A 14,845-nucleotide genomic window follows, 5' to 3' on the forward strand; every position below is an offset into this window, starting at 1 on the left:
AACTCCAATTCGCAGAATATTAACCAAGTCCAAAACAATATTCAAACTTGGCTTTCTTCAGTCAACATATCTACAGGATTCTCCAAAGTCGGAACCTTTCTTATGACAATTTCCTCTTCTTCGAGAATTTCCCGCACAAAATGATAGCGAACATCAATGTGCTTCGTCCTTGCATGAAAGACATGATTCTTTGCTAAATGAATAACACTCTGGCCGTCAGAATACACTTCAAGTTGTTTCTGACCAACACCCAATTCTTTCAGCAACCCATGAAGCCAAATTGCCTCATTCACAGCTTCAGTAATGGCCATGTACTCTGCCTCTGTCGTAGATAAAGCTACCGTTGACTGCAAGGTAGACTTCCAACTAACTGGCTCACTTGCTAAAGTGAACAAATAGCCAGTAGTAGATTTTCGCTTATCCAAATCACCAGCATAGTCGGAATCACAATATCCAACTGCAAAATGACCAAGTGATTTATCTTGCTCAAACAACAAACCAATATCTACAGTATCTTTGATATACCGCAGAATCCATTTCACAGCTTACCAATGACCCTTGCCAATGACCCTTGCCTGGATCATGCATGTATCTGCTCATAATACCGACGGCGTGTGAAATGTCTGGTCTTGTACACACCATTGCATACATCAAGCTTCCAACTGCGTTAGCATAGGGAACTTTCGCCATATATTCTCGCTCATCATTCGTATTTGGAGATAATTGAGAGCTAAGTTTCAAATGAGGAGCAAGCGGGGTACTTACAGGTTTGGAATCATCGTTTATACCAAAACGCTGAAGTACTTTGGTCAAATATTGCTTCTGTGTCAGCCAAAGCTTGCCTCCCTCTTTATCCCTTGTAATCTCCATGCCGAGAATATTCTTGGCTTCCTCCAAATCCTTCATCTCGAACTCCCTACTCAACTGAGCCATCAATCTGTCAATTTCAACTTGGCTCTTTGATGCTATCAGCATATCATCAACGTATAAGAGTAGGTAGATGTAGGACCCATCTTGAAGTCTGCGCAAATACACACAATGGTCGTATTTGCTTCTTGTGTACATCTGATCCTTCATAAATTTGTCAAACTGTTTGTACCACTGTCTTGAAGACTGCTTCAATCCGTACAACGATTTGTTTAACTTGCAAACCCAATTTTCTTTACCAGCAACCTTGAATCCCTCCGGTTGGGTCATATAGATTTCCTCCTTCAAATCACCGTGTAAAAACGCGGTCTTCATATCAAGTTGAGCTAGTTCCAAATTCAACTGCGCTACCAAAGCCAACAAAATTCTAATGGAGGAATGTTTACCAACAGGAGAAAATACCTCATTGTAATCAATTCCCTCCTTCTAGGCGTAGCCTTTAGCTACCAATCTTGCTTTGTAGCGAACATCATCTTTGTGAGAAAATCCCTCTTTCTTTGAAAAAACCCATTTACATCCAATTGTCTTCTTTCCTTCCGGCAACGGCTTCAGCTTCCACACCTTGTTCTTCTGAAGAGATTTCATCTCTTCTTCCAAAGCACCTTTCCAACCATCGCGAGATTTCATCTCTTCTTCCAAAGCACCTTTCCAACCATCGCTTTCTGAACTTTCAACAGCTTTTGAAAAGATACCTGGAATATCATCAACAACTGGAAGCGCATATGCTACCATATCCGCAAAACGAGCAGGTCTCTTATTTTCCCGCCTCGTTCGCCTGACTGCAATTGGCTCTGATTGCTGCGAAGGTTCTTGGGGTGGAACCTCTTCATCATCTGACTCTTCTTCTTCCGTAGGAGAGTCATTTGTGGTGTTCGTAGTCGGGATCACAACTGCATCTTCGAACTCCACCTGCTTGGGTATAGTCCACCTGCTGCGAAGTATCACAACTATTTGGATTTACCTTATTCAACATGGAAGATTCATCAAAGGTAACATCCCTACTTATAATCGTCTTCTCAGACTCCAAACACCATAACCGATATCCTTTAACACCAGCACTGAAACCCATAAACAAAGCCTTCTTTGCACGTGGATCCAATTTTGATTCAGTGACATGATAATATGCAACAGAACCCAAAATATGCAAAGAATCATAATCAGTTGCAGGTTTACCGGACCATATCTCTAAAGGAGTCTTGCCATCAATGGCAGAACATGGCAAACGATTGACAATGTGTTGAGCGTATGTGATGGCCTCAACCCAAAATTTCCTGTTTAGCCCAGCATTAGACAACATACAACGGACTTTCTCCACTAGTGTTCGATTCATACGCTCTGACACTCCATTTCGCTGTGGTGTATTTCTCACTGTGAAGTGCCGAACTATGCCACACTCCTGGTATACATCTTGGAAAGGATCACTCTTGTATTCTCCACCGTTATCTGATCGGAGAACCTTGATCTTCTTCCCCATCTTATTTTCAACTTGAGCTTTCCATTTTAGAAAAATCCCAAGGACTTCATCTTTGCTCTTCATAGTGTACACCCAAACTCTTCTGGAAAAATCATCAACAAAAGTGACAAAATAGTGTCTACCTCCAAGTGACGGAGTCTTGGCATGTCCCCATACATCAGAGTGCACGTAATCCAGAATTCCCTTTGTATTATGGATTGCAGTGCCAAATTTCACTCTTCGTTGTTTCCCTAGGACACAATGCTCACAAAATCTAATTTGCAAGACTTCGTACCTTTCAGTAATCCTTGCTTGGCGAGAATTTGCGATGATCTCTCACCAACATGTCCCAATCGCAAATGCCAAAGCTTCGTCGCTTCTGCATCCTTCTTGTTACTCGAAGTCGCAGTTGCTACTGTCCCAACAACCGTACTACCTTGGTAGTAAAACAAATTGTTCTTCCTAACGCCTTTCAACATCACCAATGCTCCTGAAGTTGCTTTAAGAATTCCATCTCGCATCATCACAACTAGTCCTTTAGATTATAAGGCCCCCAAAGAGATGAGATTCTTCTTCAACTGGGGCACGTACCGCACATCCTTCAAAATTCTGGTGGATCCATCCTGATTTTGCAGCTTGATTGAGCCTATCCCGACCGTCTTACATGGACTGTCATTTCCCATGTAAACAAGTCCGCCATTAATTTCTTCAAAATCAAAGAACCACTCCCTGATGGGACACATATGATAGGTGCAACCTGAATCCAATATCCACTCATCTGGATGCGATGTTGTAGGTGAAACGGTAAAAGAACAATCCGACTCCGCATCATTTTTGCATTCAGCAACATTTGCATCATGCGAAGCATTTTCTTTCTTCTTCAACTTCGGGCAGTCTTTCTTCCAATGTCCTTTCTCATAACAGAAAGCAGACTCATCTTTGGCAGCTCGTCCTTTCGATTTGGACCTTCCTCTTCTCTCCTTTGATCGGCCTTGTTGACGACCCCTTGCTACTAATGCTTCATCTGTAACTGCTTTGCCTTTCATTTTATCTGCCTTTCGCAATTCATGACTATACAAAGCAGAACATACAGTATCTAAAGACACATCATCTTTACCATGGAGCAATGTGGTCTCCAGATGTTCAAATTCATCAGGAAGAGACGACAACAACATCAATGCCAGATCCTCATCCTCAAATTTCACATCTAAATTTAGCAGGTTTGCTACTAACTGATTAAACAAAGTAATGTGTTCATTCATAGTGGTACTTGGCCGGTATTCAAATCGGAACAACCTTTTCTTCATAAGGAGCTTATTCTGACCACTCTTCTCCAGAAATTTGTCCTCCAATGTCTTCCACAATCTATGTGCAGAAGTCTCATTCTTGACAGCATACTTCTGCTCCCTGGACAGACACGACCGAATTGTTCCACAAGCTAACCGATTTATGGTACTCCAATCTTTATCATCTATATCTTCTGGTTTCTTTTCTTCAATGGCAATGTCAAGACCCTGCTGGAAAAGAGAGTCTAGAACCTCTCCCTGCCACATACCAAAATGGCCACTACCGTCAAATATCTCCACCGTCAATTTCATAAATGACAGTGCAAACCTTGATCACGATGACGAAGAACTAGCCTTGACTTCTTGATCATTACCCGCCATTACAGACTCAAAATAAAGTATTCAATATTACAGACAAAAAGAACCAAGGATGAACCTTGGCTCTGATACCACTTGTTGAGAAAACCGGGCAAATTTTCTCTCAAATAGTGAAATGAACCGATTCAGTAATTTTAGAGTTAACCCAATGGGGTCTACCTCGATAAAATTACTTCCCCAAAATAAATTCTATGGAAAGACTGTTGGGGATATCGTCCTCTCTTAATTATCAGACTCCAAACAGAATTTATCAGTCGGTGTACAAAACACTACTACGAAACATGCAAATAATATTGAATACAATATCACAGCAAAAAAGCATACCCAGAAATAAATGCGGAACAAAATAAATAATAAAGAAAGAACACACCCGAAACTTTGATAACGGAGTTCGGCCAAATTGCCTACGTCTCCGAGCACCCTGAGTAGAGCCCAATTATATTAATTGGAGAAGAGAAACAAATGTTTGAGGATGATTTACAAATGAGGGAGGAGTGCTCCTTTTATAGGCAGCCACTCCCCCAACTTTTTAACTCCCCACCGATGTGGGATATGAAAATTTGACAAAAGTCAAAGTTTGTATACTACAAACTTCAACAACAACAATATACGGCGGCCTCTGTTCCACAATCTTGGCCTCCCACAAGAGGACCGACGTCCTGCAACGACGTGGAGTTATGAGTCTCAGTTTGCAGCATATCAGAAGGCGAACCGGATGTTAGCGGATGTTATCATAAATCATTACGAGGTTGGTGATATCGTTTAGTGTCATGGCTTCTACCTGATGTTACTACCGAAATATCTCAAGGAATATAACCACAACATTAAAGTCGGATGGTTTCTTCACACTCCATTCCCATCTCTTGAAGCCTACTGCACTTTTCCATCACGGTCTGAGCTGCTACGCGCAGTTCTGATGGCTGATTCCGTGGCGTAATACTTTTTTTTTTCGCCAGTCTCTTTGTGTGAAGATTTATAATAAATTTGCTTACTCACATTGTTTTTCCAGATTCAAAATGCATGATTTTGCAACACATTTTGTAAGTGTCTGCACTAGCATTCTCGGAGTTGATGGTACTCCTGAAGCAGTTGAGGATCAAGGTAGAGTTACTCGTGTAGAAGTTGCGGTAAGTCCTCGTGTCTCCATGTTCCCAATTTTACAATATCTCTTGCTTGACTACATGTTGCAAGCATACAAGTTCCGCTCTCATGATGATCCTTGCCACAGTGTCCAATAGGGATTGATTAGGAAAGGTTCACGTGGGCTATAGAACTTCCTGAAGTCCAGAAACTCATTAAAGATTTCAAAGATGATTTTTTTGGAAAGAAGGTTTGTTCTCAATCGTACTTTTAGCAATTCTTGAAAAAAAATAAAATTAAGTATTTTCTGGAGCAAAACGAATACTAGCGTTATAAAGTGGTATTGCTTCAGTTCGGCGTGCCAATGTCCATCAAGATCTGATGTTCCAATATGTATGTGCTTCATTTCTCCATTTTGGGTTTTCTCTATTGGTTCTTTCCTAGAATCAATATGAGTCGAATTGCAAAGAGTATAGATTATTATAAATAGTTATCATGTGATGTGTAAATTAGGTATCTGATTTTGTGTCTTATATTCGCAAGGTTAATTAGTTATCCTCAATATTACAATTGAGCAGCAAGAATACAACGGAAAATGTAGTTCTCTGAGGTCGAATATAGGGAGGCAATGGATTGTTTAATTTAAAAAGAAATGCAAGCGTTAATGATTGATTTTTGATTTTAGAAAGATTGTTTATTTCAATGTTATGAAAACAGAAAAGTGAATTAAAACTAAGAGTAATCAATTGAGAGATGGTTGCTCCTCACAAACATTAGATTTGATGGATGAAAAACATCAAAGTATCAAATTATTCAAGCATGTTGGGATACATATATACGGATGGATACTATATACCTTAGATTATTAGCATTAAACATGTTTATCTCATGCAAACTTTTGAGTTAAACACTTATCCTCAAGCTCATTGTCATTAATTCAAGATCCTACGTAGCACGAGGAACTACAACCAATTACCATACGCTTTTCATTAAATCCACTATCAACCTATCATTTAAACCAAGTTTAGATTAATAGCATGTCATCTACATTGTCCATCTACTCGTAAGTTAAAGAGACAAAAGGATAGACCAAGTGAATCAACATCAAGTGTGCACATAAGAGAAGAATTCGCCATACCAAATTAAGATGTAAACAACATAGATAAAATCAAGATAAGAGTATTTCATCCATACAAACATCTAATTAAATGTTCGGAGCAACAACATAGGAATTAATCCAAGTAACGTATTATCAAGCTAAAAAAAAAGTAATTATCATGCTCTTGAGAAGTGGGACATGGACTTGGGTTCGGATTGCAAGAATTGTGGCCGAAAATGTCTTCCTCTTCTTCTCACGTTTTGTACGTACTTGTACAAGGTACCCAATGAAAGAAAGTTAATGTAAGCTAGATTCGAAAGCACCGTGCGAATTTCAAGTTATTTCAACCGTGCGAATTTCAAGTTATTTCAACCGTGCGAATTTCAAGTTATTCAACTGTGCAAATTTCAAGTCATTCTGACACATAATTTCAAGAAGATTTTTTTCTTTATTAAAAATTCTCAATTTTATCTGAAGACCAAGCAATGATAAGTATTGAAAACTGATATCTAAACTCAAGATTAGAATCCTTGAGTCTTGTGAGCAATAGAATCCTTGAGTCTTGTGAGTACATAAAGAAATTCCAAAAAGTCATATTATTATATGTGTCATTCTTTAAGAACGTTGACATATGGCGCATATTCTCCTTCATCTACATGAATTCAACTGGCATGCTACAGATTGTTATCCGTCGAAGAGTAATGATGATACTCAAATAAAGTGGAAGCTCCTCCAAATTGCGGCACCCACGGATCGACAAGTAATCAAGTTTTGACATTGCTCCATATTCTAGTTCCCATTTCTTTAAATCACTCAAATTGCAGAGATGAAGCTTCTTGAGTTGTGGGAATGATTTTGCATGGCAAATTAATGTTATGTCATCTCGATGCCGTCCAGCAACAGAGTTCGCAACATGGGATACTCGCCAAACTCCATCACATCTAACTTAACCTTGCATTCATTTAGTTTCAACGTTACTAAATTCTGACACATCCCTTGTTTGTAGTATGAAAAACTGCCACTCATATTGCATTTATACATCTCCAAATCAACCAATGACGGAGACATCATCCCATCATGCAAAACCTCCATATCTTTGTCCGAACTTATATCACATGACATAACCCAAAGGCCAATCTCACATTGACTCTTTTTGTTGCTCAACACAATTGACATGCTATCCACGTCACTAACTGCAACATGTATACTCTGTAGACTGATCAATTTGGGGATGTCTACAATGCAACAAGTCTCACATGTGATCTCTTCTAGTGTCTCCAACTCCTCTAGCCCATCCAGCCTTAGTTTCTCCCCTCCTCCAATCACTTCTATTCCGCGATTGAGAAACAGATGCTTTAATCTTTTCATCTTCCAAATCACATTTGGCAATCTAAGAACAATACCTGATGATACTCGCAAATCTAAGGTCTGCAAGTATGGAATGTTGCATACAGACTTTGGTAGCTCTCTCATCTTAGACAACCTCAAACTCAAGTATCTTAAATGAATTAGTTCGCCCACCTTGATTAGTAACTTTTCCCCTTCAAATTCACAACTTTCTACTACAAATATCCTCAAGGATTGTGACATCTCAAAGTTGATTGAGCTTTCTTTGAAGCCAATTTGTCCAAGACCAAAATACCCTGTTCCGAGAAGCATAAAGGATCTAAGATCTTTAAGCTCATCTAACCTGTCGATACCTGATACACTACCATATTCATAACTTGCGGCTAATTTGCTTACGAAATTACCAATTGATGAAGGTATTGCTAACCTTCTTCCACACTGATATTTGGAAGCATCAATGCGCTTGAGAAAGTTTTCTTCTTCAGCTTTCAAGAAACATGAATCACGCATTATATCATGAAGTCCGAGGTAGTGCAGCAGAGGCCAGATAATACGGTTGCAGTAGCCGTTGTAGTACTAATTAGCAGTATCTTCGTCCAGGAAAACAGGAATGCACTTCTGCAATAACATACTTAAGATTCAATGATCACAATCATGTCACTACAAAAGCATTTTGCATTTTTGCATTTTGACTAACCTTTTCAGCAAGAGCTGCAGTGAGCGCCTTCTTCTCAGCCTTGTCTGGCACATACACTCCCGCCTGACCAATCCATCTTGTCTCGATCTCCTTCACCCCCAACAAAAATAGAAGCAGCATGAAATAAGCAAAAAGTAACCATAGTATGATCGATCGATGAAAACCAAGCAAGAAAAGTAACCATATTTTTAAGATACGGATACTCGTAGAAATTATGTCGCAGAGTGATACTTGAATATTAATACACTCCCTCCATCCCAATAAGGTAGAAATTAACGGGAAAATCCCAAAAGGAAAATATTTTATATTTAATAGGACGGATGAAATATTATTTTATTACTAAAAGTATATTAAAATATTATACTATTTAATTTTTAAATATTACTACTAATAAATTCCCCCTCCATTTAGAGGCGCTGGATCCGCCACTAGTTATAACCACTTCACTTCCCCATGCCTTCATGCACCGCAAGAAAACGAGCCATATGCTCACTTGTCACGGCTACATTCAACAAACACAATTAAATTAAATTTTTTTCCAAAAAACTCACCCATAAAGCTGATAACTAGGCCGCCTGCGCTTATCTCAAACGACCACGAATCCTCGCCCCGCCTCTTTGCAGACACAAGCAACCTCTGTTTGGCTGGTGAGTTGTTGCAAAACATATTGCCGGAGATGGGATTCGAGAGAGCTCAACTCAGCCGGATAGCAATGGCTCTGCACTACAATGTTTGAAATGTTCATGCTATAAGTCTGAATATATAATCAAATAACAAAATTGAATTACTTAAGTGGTTGAATTAAATCTTCGTAATATTTCCTATTATTATAATCACATAAATAATTTACTCCTCTCTTCCAAATTACTCACGCTTTTAATTTTTATTTTAAAATTGTATTCAGTAGATTAAGTGAAAAGACAACTTTAGATAAAATAAAGGAAATTTGTGTCTTAAATCATCACTTTTAGTTAGTAATAACACGGGTTGCGCTAGTGTGCTAACTAATTTACAATAATAACTAATAACTTTCAATTCTGTGTATTAAAATTATCAATATAAAGACATAATTACATCAATACAACATGTAAATTTAAAATATCAATACAAAGACATAAGTTTATCAACACAAGAAGATTGATAAATTTATGTCTTAAAGTTGATATTTCTAACATACACCATTGATATTAGTTATTAGTTATTACTATAAATTAGTTAGTATTTGATAACACACCGTAACAACACAACTTACATTTGATTTTTTTAACATTGTTTACACGACAAAACCCAATTTATACAAATATGGAGGATAAAATTATTTTAAAATAATAAAAATAATACTTAATAATAGAATGAATTACTAGATATTTGATACCTAAACGTTTCCATAATATTATATGTAGTGTCCATTATTTGGAAATATTCACACACGTCTCAAGACATTGATGTAGTATCACTGAATTACTTTTATTAGACTTTTTAAGACTTTTATTTTAAATTTTTTCTTTCTTTTTCTCCATTTTTCGGCACTCATCGGCCAATAGTGGGGACGGCTGACCCCACCTGGGTCCGTCATTGGACCATGCAATAGTTGGTTTAGATTCATACAATTCTTAGGGCTGACTTATTTATTATTTTCATTTGTTCAAATTAATCTTTATGTACATCATAATAAATCTCAGGATCAAGTGTTAAAAGAGCTGAGCCAAATGAGAAGCGAAACACAGAAGCTTGAGCTCGGATTAGCTCAGTGGTACAGCGGTTAATGGCTCGGCACCATACGCTATGAAGAGCTGGTTGAGATCGAGCACCAGAGGGTCATGACCGAATATTACTTGGCAGTTCCAGTTACTTGGAAACCACGAGATCGATGAGAAAAGACGACCGACAAGCCCTTGCTACACTCCATAGTAGACCTGGTTTGTCACAAGTTGCAGCACTTAATACAAAAACATCATATATATGCAGATTTTACTCAATTTAAAAAATTCAAAATTTGATTTTCTCTTATCAAAACTGATCATAGCAATTAACAGAAAGGGTACCTTTATAATTCTATCGGCTTGGCCAATGAATAGCTTCCCATGCCGATATAAACTGGAGACTACTATTCGGAACATGTACCCGAATTTAAAGAAATAGACGATGGTCAGACCCTATTTACTGTTAGAGGACTGTGATCACCAAGAGACCATAATCAAACAGTCCCATCCCAGCTTCTACTGTATAGAATGCCACTGCAAACTATAAGTGACGAGACTACTGACTTGTGACCGCTCATAGCACAAACGAAGCTATGATCCTGAACAATTCAAAAACACCCAAAATCTGACTTATAATGGCGACATTAAGGGAGCAAGAACAAATACCTGCAGCGACCGTGCTTATACTAATCTGTCTCCACTGCCGGTGTAGAGATAGTCAGTGCCAGAATTTGTCATTGCACGAATGCCACTATAGCGCCAGTCCTTATTCTCGTGAAACTTATTCATTGGCACTTCGGAAAAGAGAAAAGTAGCACCCCAGATGCATATAACACCTTCGTTATCACCACTGATGCACAATTGTTGTTCACCATCCACAAATATAACAGACATAACTTTAAACGAGTCAAGTCCTGAGATTAATCCAAGAAATTATAAGCCACATATACGGCACCATGAACAATAGACGAAAAAAGAAAAATCACAATCAACCACATCATGGATACATCGAGGTAAATAAGACATACTATAATCTTTTGTTTTACATCTACTATGAGAAACTACAACTCTATAATATTATACTGAACTCATTCTAGAATGTAATTAATATATTATTAATTGCGATGAGAAAATTTTACTGTGAGGTCATATTGGTACAAGTTAACCAGGCACCAAGATTTTGACCCTCAGGCTCTTATTAGAGATGAGTTTTTGCAATAGTTAATGATTCAAAAAGTGGCTATATTTGCTAAGGAACTGGTATCAGCAGTAATAATATGGCCTAACCCTTATTTTAACAGCTTAATTCTGTGAAGATTTAATTTGGCCTAAGCATATTTATATAGACTTAGCATCAGCCTTGCCTTTTCAGGTGAGATCAACCCAGCTAGGTCACAAACTGGAGACTACTATTCGAAACATGTCCCCGAATCAAAAAGAAATAGATGATGGTCAGACCCTATTTACTCATAGTAAGAAGCTATACTCTTTATGAGATTTTCATGGTGGGAGCACATGGCAATTCCAATGATATGAAAGAAAGACTCCATTTCTTCCTCAACAGAGCTTCCAACAAGAAACCAAACCAGCAAAGAGGCAAGTGACCAAACATCTGAAACAGGACCAACTTTGGACACATTTCGTGAATTCAACTCAAACCCAGCATTCAAAAATAACTGCAACAACACCTCAGGACTAAGAAACACAGTGTTTTGCTCCAAGAACATATCTTTCAAACCAAATTCCAAATTCTTGCAAGCCTGATCACTCTCCTACCGCTTTTTAAAACCTCGCTTAAATCTACACACACCCGACCAAATTCATCGAAACTGAGACAATTTAAACTCAGGTAACCAACAGTTAGCCCCTCTAAATGCAAGCGCATCAAAATCTCACATATCTCCTCACCAGCCACTCCCCAAAAACTTATTTCATAAGCAATGGGCCTCTCCTTTCCATCCTTTCTTCTATTGAAAACACAATCAATAAAGCTAGACGAAGCAAGCTTCTGGCAAACAATGTACACGCTCTTATCCTCCTCATTACACCAAAACCCATAGGCCTTCCCCACATTACTCAGTACCCTAAAACAAGCTTGTTAATTTGAAAAATCCCTAAGCTCTTAAAAGATAGTCTCTTCCTAATTTAAAAAACAAGTTGGCCAGCAAGTAATTCAAGATTTGGGCCTGCTACTAAGCTTAAAAGACTTTGGGATCGAAATTAATCTATCTTTGGGCCGGATTAATCAACTTTGGGTCCAAGCTGATAATAATTTAATTATTTAGATTATTAAATTATTTTTATTGTTTAAAATTTTAAATGGACTAATGTTTGGCCCATGAGTATTATTTATTTGGGATGTTGTGTGTTTTTATATTTTTTGGGCAGGCATGTTAACTTTTATTGGGCTTTTTTTGGAACTTTTTGGATATTCTAATTCTAATATAATTAAAATTAAATTCTTATATTAATTATTTTATTTTTGTAAAATATATCTTTTTTTCTTTAATTCACAGAAATTAAAATTTGAATTATATTTTATTTATTTTGGTAGTACTAATAATTATTTATTTCGGTCGTACTAATCTTTCTAAGTTTTTGTTCCTATTTATGAATATCTATGTTTTATTGAACAAAATTGTTGAACTATTTATTTATTTAAATTATATATTTTTTTTACCTTTTTGTCATTAGTCGCACATTTTCCTTTATTTGTAGATCTTATTCTAACTAACACATACTATTTGATCTTTTGTTTTATATCTCTCTCTTTGTCATTTGATTTATTTTATTTTACTCCTCATATCATAAATTGAAATTGTATAAAATTGTTTGCCCGATTTGAAATGTTTTATTTAGAGTCCGGTTTGCAATGTTTCACTTAGAGTGAGTTGAGAGAAGTGCATTTCTCTTTTTGTTATTGTTTATAATATTTTTAATTGTTTATAGTGTTTTGAATACTTTATTATAATTAACACATATTCTCTATCCATAAATATCATTATATTCTCTTTACATCTCTTTTTTTAATCTACTTACCTTAGAATTTATCTTCATTATTTGAATCTTAGAATTTATCTTCATTATTTGAAAATCTTATATTTTTAATCTACTTTTAAAATTTATCTTCATTATTTAAATCTTAAAATTTATTATCATTATTTGAAAATATTATGACCCGTGCATAGCACGTGTGATAACACTAGTTACACCGAAACCCATAGGCCTTCCCCACATCACCCAGTACCCTAAAACAAGCTTGTTAATTCGAAAAATCCCTAAGCTACTAAGCTTAAAAGATGAGTCTCCTCCTAATTTAAAAAACAAGTTGGCCAGCAAGTAGTTCAAGATTTGGGCCTGCTACTAAGCTTAAAAGACTTGGGATCAAAATTAATCTATCTTTGGGCCGGACTAATTAAAATACTTTGGGCCCAAGCTGATAATAATTTAATTATTTAGATTATTAAATTAATTCCTGAATAATTTTAACTTGTAAAATTATCCCAAGTCCCGGAACAATTAATTCGATGAAATGAATTACGGAATTTAATAAAACCGTGGGGATCTGATTGTGAAGTCTTCTGAGAAAATTACGAGGAGCCAGACGAGGAAGTGTGGACGTGCATGTAGCCAGCGGCAATGCGATGCCTCGGGCGGCCGCGAATGATCTAAAATATGCCAATAATTTGAAGTACGAATAAAAGACTTTAATTAGGGTGCATGCATTCCGATTAGAAGTTTTCTTGTGCTAATTGTTTTGTTATTATTTATTCTCTACAGGATACGAATCCATAAGGCTTGACTAAAACTCATTATTTTTGTGTGGATTTTTATTAGATTATCGTGTCGTGTAAAAATTGTCAGCTCTAAAATATAGTCTCATCCATGGATGACGTGGATTTTATTCCAAGGAAAAAACAATTTTACTCCTTTTGTCTCTGAAAACTATGAAGTCTTTCATTTTTAGTATGTCCTTAAAAAGTATGAATATTCTAATTTTAGAAACTATTTTCTCTCTAATGAGGTGAGACTCATTCTCTACTAACAATACTTAAAAAATGTTTTCTATCAATTTCTCTTTTACTTTACCAATTATACATTAAACTTGTGTCAAACCAAATGTATATACTTTTTAGGGATGGAGGAAGTACTAAAATACTAGTAATATGTGTAAGACCTAGAAATTAATAGTGTGATTAGCGGCGGATCCAGGTGGGGTCGAGTGGGGCTGGCCGACCCCTCCATCCTGCCCCGGAGTACCGCTGGAAAGCTCCTTTCTTTGACCTCCGACCCTACGGTGTTCGCGTCTCCGCCCCCACCTCACGCAGTGTGATATGAGACCGAGCAGAGAGAAAGAAAGGAACTGAGGCAAGACAACATCCGGAATTTGGCGGCGGCAAGATGGCAGAGGCGGCGGATGTCGAGAATGAAGAAATGTAGAGAATGAAAAAGAGGTTTTCGGTTTTTTTTGCCAAAGAGAGAGAAAAGAAAATGGGTTTCTCAATGTGGGTGAGGAGAGAGAAGGGAGTTGTCAGAGTATCTCCAATGGCAATAGGCTAGCAATAGCCTAGTGATGCACTTTTTATTTGCACTATAAATACCTGCAAGTATACAGAGTAGGTATAGTATAGCAAAAGGTTAGTACCGAGTATCGAACACGGGGAAGATGTACACAAAGTGTCTATCTTCTACTAGAACTCAATTACTATCTGGAGAAACAAGAATTTTTTTGTAACTTTTTGAAAACAGTAAATATTAAAAACAGTAAACAACTAAAAGCAAGCAAATCACGGAGAGAAAAGTATAGAGATAAGGAGAATTCCAGGGATGTGCTTTCGCTTTAATGGTTATACAAATTCCAAACTACAATACCCT

The sequence above is a fragment of the Salvia hispanica genome, chromosome 2, assembly GCF_023119035.1.
Source record: "Salvia hispanica cultivar TCC Black 2014 chromosome 2, UniMelb_Shisp_WGS_1.0, whole genome shotgun sequence".
Lineage (NCBI taxonomy): Eukaryota > Viridiplantae > Streptophyta > Magnoliopsida > Lamiales > Lamiaceae > Salvia > Salvia hispanica.